The sequence below is a fragment of the Triticum dicoccoides genome, chromosome 1A (genome assembly GCF_002162155.2).
Source record: "Triticum dicoccoides isolate Atlit2015 ecotype Zavitan chromosome 1A, WEW_v2.0, whole genome shotgun sequence".
Lineage (NCBI taxonomy): Eukaryota > Viridiplantae > Streptophyta > Magnoliopsida > Poales > Poaceae > Triticum > Triticum dicoccoides.
This window is the reverse complement of record NC_041380.1, coordinates 157347368-157358599: the sequence shown is the minus strand read 5'-3', so window position 1 is coordinate 157358599 and position 11232 is coordinate 157347368. Positions and strand designations below refer to the sequence as shown.

Genomic DNA, 11232 nt, shown 5'->3' with positions numbered 1-11232 from the left:
AACAGAAAAACTGGTCGGTCATGTACCTTGTTTGGATACCCTCCTTTTCTCCTCCCGTGACTCACTCTCACTTTCCCCAAATCAGCCACAATGGCGTCTTCCAAGTCTATCGTCCTGCTGGTCCCCTCCGATTCCTCCTCCGCTCGCTGACACCGGTACTCCCCTGCTCTCGGCCGTGGATAAATCCACGCGAGGACGCCGGCTAGTGTGTGCCTCCGGCCACGCTGGTTGCTGTTGGACTCCCCGACGCCGCTGCCCGCCTCCCCTCCCCTGGACGGCTAGGTAGCTAAGGCCTACTGTGCTTCGTCGGCCGTCAGCCAGCTCTATCCGTCGAGCAGTGCTGCTTCAGCTCAACGCACATGCATGCCTCCCTAGAATGCCGGCGGTGCAGGCTACACTATAACCAGCCCGTTTTACCACTAGATATGTGGGGCGCCGGCGGCAGCAGGCAGCTGTAGCCCCCGCTCCCTGACCAGCATGACCATGAGTAACAACAAATGCAGAGGACAAGCTCGAGGATGGCGATTCAGAGGAGCAGGTATGTTTGATTTTTCTTTTTGCAAACTCTGTAGTTAACATGGTCTACCATGCACTTGCAGAGAGGAGCTATAATTATCTTTCTTTCATGGTCTGTATCATGCACTTGCCGACAGAAAAATACTTCATAAGTAACAGGCCTTAACAATTAGCTACATATACTGGAATTTGTATAATGGAACTTTGGAGGAGAGTGCTACTGTAGAAAGCAAAGTTAGAACTGGCAAGGTTCATGGTCTTTCTAAAAACAAGAAGTTTCAGGTGCGTTTGTAGCACTGAAAGCTGTCAAGCTTTGCACTTGGTGCATTGTAGAATCTGGTGCGTAGGTAGAATCTGGTGCGTTTGTAGCACTGAAAGCTACCAAGCTTTACATAAGAACACACCCATTTGAATGAAGTAGTTTATTGTTGCTTCATTTGCTGAATAGATTGGTGAAAAATAACATTTCATCATGTAGCCGTAGATAGAGAGAGGGAGAGAGAGAGTTCATAAGCCTATAAAAGAATGGGGAGTTCATGAACATATAAAGAAATTTAAAGTTCTAACAATAATTATTCAAATACATCTCTAATTAAAGATGGAAATCAAATATTACGGCGTTTAATCATCTTGTTGTTGTCAGTTCACACGTCGTTGATGATTTGTCCACAATTGTTGAGCGATGCCAGCACGAACTCTCTCACCAGCAACTCGATCATCTTCTCTTGCTTGCCCACGAACTTGTTGATCACCATGGTCAACATTTTCTTGTGTTTCCCCATGCTCATAAAGCTCAAACAACTCATCAAACTCATTAACCTTCCTTATGAAGTTGTGGATGATGCAACAAGCCATAACAATTTTAACTTGGGTTCTATATGGATAAGGAATTCCTCCTTTCCTACTTAGAATTGGAAAACGAGCTTTCAGAACACCAAAGGTTCATTCCACAACGTTCCGCAGCTGTGCATGCACATGGTTGAACAAATCCTTCTCACCAGTATATCTCCGATTACATCCACGAAAAGAAGCAATATGATAGCGATCTCCGCAATATGGGGCAATAAATTTTGGAGTATTTGCATAGCCTGAATCAACAAGATAAAATTTTCCTGCACATGAGGTTTCATAGCACAGTCAGAATTTTTATTTATATTATAGATACACAAATAATTAATATATTTATAATTTTACCTTCAGGAACAACCAAACCCCCACTAGTAACGGCCCATCTTAGAACATCTTGATATGCAGAACCCTCCCATCCAGCAGCGACATAAGAGAATGTCATGTCAAATGACACTGCTGCCATTACATTTTGAGACGGATAACCATGCCTATTTCTGTAAGGAGTTTGCTTGTCAAGCCTGATTTTCGCCTCAATGTGTGTCCCGTCAATTGCTCCTAGGCAGTTCTGGTGGGATTTTTTAGTCAAATAAGGATGTTCACATGTTGTGGACATTGTACTTATGAAAATCATATGTAAAAGGAGTATATTCTTCAAATAGAAATTATACCTTGAAATATGGGTAGAACCTTGCATCACCCAATATTTTGGATGGGACTTGATTGCTTGGATCTGTTATGCAAACATCACGCAAACCATTTATGGCGTCTAAAACTTTGTTGAAGTGTTGGCTGATTGGTTCGCCAGAATGCTGATATCTATCTTGCATGACACGGTTTCTAACATTGTGACCAATTGTATGTAAAAACATGAGTAGTTGTTCATCCACTGTCATTCGATTTGTATCCTTAAGTAACTTTCTCTCGCACAAAGCATCCCGCAACAAGAAGAATGTGTGCTTCTCAAGACAAATTAGTTCATAAAATCTAACTGGATGTCCCTCTAACAGCTCTATTGTTTTCTGAGCACCAGTTAATATAGAGGTGTTACGAGTTGTTTTGAATAACCTTGTAAACAACACATCACGAAACAAGGACACTGCAGAAATGTTGTTAATAAGCACTTGCTCAGAGTCAGAAAGTTCATCATCTGGCACATCCAAGCTGTTCATAGTTCCCTGCACAATATACACTATTGATATCATCTCAAGATATTTGTTAAATATATCAGTGCTGAACCATCAAATGAACAATATAAAATTGAAAAAGAATGTTCATTATTTCACACAAGCTGATAAAACATAATGGAAATTGTTTTCTGAATATACGACAACGACTGAAATAAAATACTATGGTCAATGGTGTATTACAAAAATTCTAAGGATCAAGAATCCAAAGCTTCCGCGTCTCATCATCCATCTCAATGAATATGGCCCGTTTATCACCATCTGTAAATGCCTTGACCGCTTTTAGTTTCTCTTTGGGATCTAGATTACTCATACTATTTAATATTGCCATACATGATTTAACCGAGTAAGCTTCATTTTGTTGTGCTACTGTTTTCTTCGCTTCAGCAATGCTAAGTGATGCATCTGCAAGTCGGTCAATTGCTGATATGGCATCATCGGCTATCTGTTTTTGCCCTCTTCCAGTTTCTTTTGATCCACTTCCAGTGGACTTCTTTTTTTCTTGCTCAATGGTAGTTGACTTCTTCATGAAGACACCAGGGGAAGTATTGTTTTCATCAGAATCAATCTCATGAACTTCAACATCCATATTGAGATCAATCTGTGAAGATTTGCTTGTACATGCAGCATCTTTTCCTTTGCTAGATACAGCACCAGCTCCATATGCTGTTGAAGTAGCACATATGGCTTGAAGATCTACCCAACTAGGCCACACCTTATCTCGATATTCCTGTAGTGACTTATCCTTCTGCAAGTTGTTTAGTTTTTGGTTAATACTATGATATGAGAACTTCATATGGATTCTACTCGCAAATCCTTACCTTAATTAGTTCTTCCCAAATTTCTTCTGAAGCTTTTATCATTTTATCATCATCGTCCCAACCAAATCCCGTGAGTTTTAGAAGTCTGTCCATGGTACTGTAGCAACTCCTGTAGTACTTATGACGATTTTTCAGTTGTTGTAATTCAAGTTTCTCTACCCTTGAATCGTTGAATTGTCCTAAGATATCACGCCATGCTTTCTTTGTGTAACCCATTCCTTCTTTCCCTCCCTGTAGACTTTGATCTTTCAATATATTGAGTAGTATTTTGTCCTCTGAAGATTTCCATACATGGCGCTTAGCTTTATCTGTGTTTTCCTTCCTAATTATTTTGTCCATCTCATCATCCATATTTTTCTACAGGGAGATACAAGAAGAAATAATGCAAGATGAGTCATTTTGTTCATTACGATAAATCTATGAAGTGGAAGAAAATGAGCATGCCACTAATATTTCGATCTTTTGAGGGGTAATCCTGTGGTCGTTGTACACAAATGGGAGTCTAGGAGTGAACTAATCTTTTGTTCAAAGTGTGACTGGACACTTCAATTTATGTCGCATGTTCGCCTAATGGGATGTTCCCTGACCAGTTACTTTGCTGGGTTGCAGCCAAGATCTCAAGCATGAAGTTCATTTACTATAAAGCTGGGCTAGGTTTCCCCACTTATTGCCGCAACTTCACATTGGACATCACAAGGTACTCTGATCTTCATTTGCTTACTTCATAGCTCTTACCATACACTATATAATATGGATAGATATGATTGATACTTATGCAAAATTATCCTTATACTATGATTTAAACTGTATCCTTCTCATGAAAAACTAACTACTGCACTTGGATATATATACTGATTGACAATATTATTGTGGTTCGGTGTTGGATTATTTTAATATGTATGTAGAGCACCCTGATTCTCGTATGTACCATAAATTCATATTTAGGAATTACCAGGTTATTGGATCTTGTATAATCTAGGAATTGCCTAAATAAAATTATCAGGGGTTGTATGGAAAATAGGGTTCGCTGCCAATAGAATTAATTCAATGAGCAGTAGCATGAAAATATTTACAAAAACAATTCGTACTACAGAATTTTGTAACTCTAGATGATTTATCTTACCGTGTAGGATGGGTGAAGCCACGAATCCTGATTGAAGACCGGAAGATGATGATGATAACAAGAGCTCGATGGAGGTGTGCAGTCCTATTGAAGATGGCCAAGTTCAGATCCAAAGGCGATGTATTCCATCCAGTGCCTGTGGCCGGGGATCGCATCCAGCCTGTGCGATCTGTGTGGAGAACGCACCCTGCGGCCAACAAAATCCTGTTATATAGGCAATGGAAAAAGGCGGGAGGTGAGTCGCAGAAAGAAAAATTGGCGCCAATGTGGTTGTTCAGGAAAGGGCGGAGGCGGAGATGGACAGTTGCGATCTGTATTTGTTAATCGCGTTTGTGGAAAAACGACTAATACTCGTTTTCCCATAAACCTGGAATTCTGGGCCTTTGTGAAACGAGTTTCCTATATGCATGGGTTAGTTGGAGGAGCCAAACAAGATTTTGTACGGTTAGGCCGTTTTTCTGGCTTATGGAGATCCCGATCTGTATGTTCCCCTTATCCAAACAACGCCTTAGTTTCCAATAGGACCCCGCTGCCACGGGAGGGTAGGACAAAAGATGTCATGCAAGTTCTTTTCTATAAGCACGTATGACTATATACGGAATACATGCCTACATTATATTGATGAATTGGAGCTAGTTCTGTGTCACCCTATGTTATGACTGTTACATGATGAACCGCATCCGGCATAATTATCCATCACTGATCCGGTGCCTACGAGTTTTCCATATACTGGTTCTCGCTTATTTACTCTCCCGCTGCTACTGTTACAATCACTACAAAATACCAAAAACATTACTTTTGCTGTCTTTACTTTTGTTGCCGCTACCACCACTATCATATTACTGTGCTACTAAACACTTTGCTGCAGATACTAAGTTTCCAGGTGTGGTTGAATTGACAACTCAACTGCTAATACTTGAGAATATTCTTTGGCTCCCCTTGTGTCGAATCAATAAATTTGGGTTGAATAGTCTACCCTCGAAAGTTGTTGCGATCCCCTATACTTGTGGGTTGAATACTCACGCGCCTGGCCACCTCCTGCTTGCCGCCGACCGCCTGGAACTGGCTAAGGACGCCACACACGTCCCCAAGCCCAACCCTCTCACTCTCTCCCTTGTTCCCCGCCTCTCCCCCGCTCTTCATGCCATGGCCGGAACCACCGAGGTCGCACCCCCATCGTTTACGTAGCCACTACCTCCCCCTCGACCTCTTGCCGTGTCCAGAAGAACCGCCTCGCCATCCTCGTCCTCTTCATTGAGCCACACATCACCGGACACACACAAATGCCGTCCACACCATCGTCTTCAAGCTCGGGCACCGAAGGCCGCCACCATTGATTTGTCGTCGTCCGTGCCTCCCCGAGTCGCTGAACCCTCTATTCGATGTGTTATAATCTTCCGGTTGCTTCCCTCCCAACTCCATCATCGTCCGCATCCTCTAACCGCAGGCCTCGTCGATCCCGAGAGCTCCTCGCCGCCGGCCATGAGGCTGCTGTGGCTAGAGCAAGCACATGCCACGTCCGAGCAGGCCATCGTGCTCAGTACGCTCACATGAGCACGTAGCACCCCATCGCTCGTCCTTCCGTGCACCACAACGTTGTCCTCCATGCTCACCCAAGCTCTTTTCGCCGCCATCGTGGTCACCACCGTCGCTCTGGTCCACCTCAGCTCACACCGCTTGAACCGTTGGATGAGACGTTCGCCAGCTCCATGCAGATGCCCTCTGCTGTTGTTTTGGTCGCCGGAGGAGCATTTTTGACACCCTTCATCGTGTATGTCATTGCCAATGGCTAACTGTCGGTCAAAACCTTCACTAATGACTCCCCTTGAGTCGATGGCACGTCTGAAATATTATTTTATAAGTGGCCAGAAAATGTTCTCGGATTGGGTTGAAAGTTGGCGTGTGGTCTTTTTATAGTGTAGATAGACCGTCTATCAAGTTTCATCACATTCGGAGTTCGTCTGATAGCCCAACCGTTAAACTATAGCGGCATTATAGCCGGTCTAACGTTGGACGTTTTTGGTCTCTGAAAATCGTGCCGGACTGCATATCTCCCCTCTTCTCTCAGACCAACCTGCTCTCCACAGTCCACCTAGGCCCATGCCTACCCCTCTCTGCGCAGTGCATCGAACCCCTCGCACGCGTCCGGAAGTTGTCCCGAACCCGACCCGGGAGTCGTCACCATTGGGTCCGGATCATCCCCAAACATCTACAAAACATCACTGTTTTCTTATTTGGACTCCCTAGCCTATTTTTCCTGACCGTCCGATTTTGACCGGAGGGACGAGTTAGCCCCTAACCTAACCAACTTGCTTTATATAGATCAACCACTAGTCTATTTTGCCAAACCCTAAATTCTAGGACTTTTGTCCTGCACCGCCACACTCATCTCCCCTCTCGGGATCCTCCCCAATCCAAATCCTCCTTGTTTTCCTCTCCTGCTAGATCCAACCAGCGGCCCCGACCATCTCCCTTGATTTCTTCCACCACCCAACCAGTGCATCCCTCCCGATCCACCAACCACAACGCCTGCAGCCTCCTCCTGGCCTTCGTCCGGCCAGCCACGCCGCTGGTGGACCCAACAGATGAGCCTCACCCCTGCCCTTTCCTTCCTCCTCTGATCCTCTCTCTCACTACTCATATCTCCCCCCGTTTCTTCCTCTATAGGGACACCCACGCCATGGCACCTTGCTCGAGCTCTGCCTCATCTTCCCGGTTGGACGCCCCCATGGGATCTTCTCTGACCATCCCCGTCGTTCGCCGGCCTCCCCTGCCCGCCGACCATGTTGCCGCTTCTTCTTCGCGCCACAGCCCAAGCTCTGCTCTGGCCGCCTCCTCTGCTTCTGCATCGAGCCGGAGTTCAGGACGCACCCGGGCCCCCTCGTCCCTGCCAGGTGATCCACCTCGAGCCACCGCAGCTCGCCGGTGAGCACCTCTAGCCGCCCGCGCCTGCTCTTCCTGCTGGTTTTCTCGTTTCTTTGCTGTATCTCTCCTATCTGAATCTCTCTCGCAACGTGTACATGTACACATGAATACATCCCCGTTGCCGGTTCTCTTCCACAGTGTGCCGGCGCCGCCACACCTCGTTTTGACCTGATCCAGGTGAGATCGACCCCGCCGCCTCGGATCTCGGCGACCCCAGTTTGCCATCGCCGCGCCAAGTCCCACTGCCGCCCCGCCGTTGACCTTCTACGCCGCCACTGTCTCTCTGTCGAGCGAGAGGGTCAAACGCTCGGGCTGCTCCCTGTCGTGTGCTAGGTGGGCCACGCAAAGGCCCAGTGCGTCCCCAACCCAGCACCACCGAGCCGGCCCAAGTATTGTGGTGAGCAGCCCAGCTTGATCCAACCTTTGGCCTGCGTGGAGTTTTTCCTGTCTAGTGGATTTCTTTTTTTCACAGGAACGTCTGTTTTGCAGAAAACCCCTATTAGTTCATGCATTTAATAAATCATCAACCGTGCATCGGTTTAAAACAAACTTAATATGAAAGTTGCTTAGAATTTTGTCTAGTTTCATAATATGTCATTTTCATCCATGTTTAAAATGCTTAAAATGCTGTTTGTTTAAATTTGCTCCTATGCCTTGTTAAAATGATTTATTTCATAACTAAATAACCGTAACACGGAATTTAATAAACTTTATATGTAATTGGGGTAGAAAAATGCCTAGTTTAACATGGTGTACTTGTTTTGCATGTTTAATAACTCTAACATTGTGTTTAGGGCAGAACAGTACCAAACCTAATATATGCACATGAGGAGTTTCTGGACTTGTTGTTTTGTTGTTCCGGACTCATTTAAACTTGCCTAGATAGGTAGTTTTCATTTGCTTCACCTCTTGCCATGTTAATCAACATTTAATATTGTTGGGTACATAAACAAGAGAGAACTAAATAATTCACGTGGTGTTCCGTCAATATGCAATTCGTTGCATATTGAGCTCCACTTAATTTGTAGTATTATTTGTGCACTTTGCCATGCCATGTATCATTAAACCGGACATGCATCATACTTGGTTGTGCATCATTCCATGGTTATGTGGTGGTTGTTTACTATGTTGTTTGCTTCTTTCTGGTGTTGCTTCTTCGGGTTGGTTCTGATAACGTCGCGTTTGTGAGGATTCGTTCGACTTCGTCCATTTGTCTTCTTCATGGACTCGTTCTTCTTCCTTGCGGGATCCCAGGCAAGATGACCATACCCTCAAAATCACTTCTATCTTTGCTTGCTAGTTGCTCGCTCTTTTGCTATGCCTATGCTACGATACCTACCACTTGCTTATCATGCCTCCCATATTGTTAAGCCAAGCCTCTAACCCACCTTGTCCTAGCAAACCGTTGTTTGGCTATGTCACCGCTTTGCTCAGCCCCTCTTATAGCGTTGCTAGTTGCAGGTGAAGATTGGAGCTTGTACCATGTTTTGAACATGGTTATTTTGTTGGGATATCACAATATCTCTTATTTAGTCAATGCATCTATATACTTGGTAAAGGGTGGAAGGCTCGGCCTTATGACTGGTGTTTTGTTCCATTCTTGCCACCCTAGTTTCCGTCATATAGGTGTTATGTTCCCGGATTTTGCATTCCTTACATGGTTGGGTTATAATGGGAACCCCTTGACAGTTTGCTTTGAATAAAACTTCTCCAGCAAGGCCCAACCTTGGTTTTACCATTCGCCACCTAGCCTTTTTCCCTTGGGAGTCGCGCATCCCGAGGGTCATCTTTATTTTAACCCCCCGGGCCAGTGCTTGTCTAAGTGTTGGTCCGAACTAGAGTCCTTTGCAGCGCCACCTCGGGGAAAATTGAGGGCTGGTTTTAGTTGTACGGAGCGCTCATCCAGTGTTGCCATGAGAACGAGATATGTGCAGCTCCTATCAGGATGTCGGCGCATCGGGCGGTCTTGCTGGACTTGTTTTACCATTGTCGAGGATGTCTTGTAACCGGGATTCCGAGTCTGATCGGGTTGTCTTAGGAGAAGGAATATCCTTCATTGACCGTGAGAGCTTGTGATGGGCTAAGTTGGGACACCCCTGCAGGGATTTGAACTTTCGAAAGCCGTGCCCGCGGTTATGGGCAGATGGGAATTTGTTAATGTCCGGTTGTAGAAAACCTAAACCCTAACTTAATTGAAATGCATCAACCGCGTGTGTAGCCGTGATGGTCTCTTCTCGGCGGAGTCCGGTTAGTGAACACGGTGTTGGAGTTATGCTTGAACGTAAGTAGTCCAGGATCACTTCTTGATCATAGATTCTCGACCATGCTTTGCCTTCTCTTCTCGCTCTCATTTGCGTATGTTAGCCACCAAATATGCTAGTCGCTTGCTGCAGCTCCACCTTATACCTTTTACCCTTCCTATAAGCTTAACTAGTCTTGATCGCGAGGGTGTGAGATTGCTGAGTCCCTGTGACTCATAGATACTTCCAAAACCAGTTTGTAGGTGCCGATGATACCGTGCAGGTGATGCAACCAAGCTCAAGGAGGAGCTAGTTGAAGGTCATGTTCGTTATGTTGTTCCGTTTCCAGTTGATCAGTAGTGGAGCCCAACCGGGACGATTGGGGATCTGTGTAGCATTTGGGGTAGTCTTCTTTTATTTTGGTTCCGTAGTCGGACCTTGAGTGTATTTGGATGAATGTAATGCTTTATTCATGTATTGTGTGAAGTGGTGATTGTAAGCCAACTATGTATCTCTTTCCCTTATGTATTACATGGGTTGTGTGAAGATTACCTCACTTGCGACATTGCTTTCAATGCGGTTATGCCTCTAAGTCGTGCTTTGACACGTGGGAGATATAGCCGCATCGAGGGCGTTACAAGTTGGTATCAGAGCCTTCCCCGACCTTAGGAGCCCCCCTGCTTGATCGAATCGCTGGCGTTGTTGAGTCTAGAAAAATGTTTTGAGTCATTTAGAATTATATATACCGGAGAGTAGGATTCTTTTTACTCCCCAGTCCCTTCGTCCCTCTGGTGAGGTATCCTGACGTAGAGTTTTGACTCTTCTCTTCTCAAATTTCACTAAATTTTTTTTAGGATCACGCGGGTATCTTGGAACCGTTTCGATGGTTTTGTGACGAGAACATTGTTCTTGGTGCCTCCTTACATTTAGGGGTTGTGGCAGTGTCCCGGAGAGTTGAGCTCCGAGGTGTTGTCGTCACAATTTTATCGTTGTAGTTCTGGAATACCTGAGTCTCGCTGACATCGAAAATCTCTTTTATGAAGTTGTTGGTGAGATAACCTCGACGCCACCCAGTACTGGGGCGGGAGTTTGGGAGTATTGCCATAACTCGTATAACGGATGCTTTTCGAAGGTTGAGGTAAATGATTTCCGAAGGTTTCTTGGTTATGTGTTGAAGGATGGATACAGCTGGATGTAGGATTTGTGTAGTTTTTGGGTGAGATATTATGCTTCCCCTGTATCCCCAACACCTGATTGCATAACTGGAAAGTTTCAGGAGTTTATAAGTGGGAATTCAAGTAGCTCTTAGGTTATCTTTCCGACAGATGTATGATATGAAATTGGGGTTCGACGTCTAGTGGTCCGCCTATCCACGGTTGGTTTTACAGTGGTCTCGTTGTGTCTTAAAGAGTCCTTGGATATGCTGACTCGGGGACGCTTCGTATGTCATGTGCACTGCCTTGTACATGATGGTGCTATACAATCAAGCCCGTGTAGGCCCCACCATGAAAACTTCAGACGAAATCTCTATCATATGTTTGTTCTGGCTTATTTTGTAAGCCAATCCTTTGTCT

The 11232-nt window shown here is 45.0% G+C and overlaps 1 long non-coding RNA gene and 1 pseudogene across 1 annotated transcript; one reads left to right on the top strand and one right to left on the bottom strand.

Moving 5' to 3' along the window:
* Nucleotides 1–1137: 1137 nt before the first annotated feature.
* LOC119276192 lies at nt 1138–3721 on the bottom strand (annotated as a pseudogene).
* Nucleotides 3722–3791: 70 nt separating this feature from the next.
* LOC119276141 lies at nt 3792–4868 on the top strand. The gene is made up of 3 exons (XR_005136386.1): nt 3792–3839; nt 3980–4067; nt 4501–4868. It is a non-coding gene; the product is annotated as an uncharacterized LOC119276141 (long non-coding RNA).
* The last annotated feature ends 6364 nt before the right edge of the window (nt 4869–11232 follow it).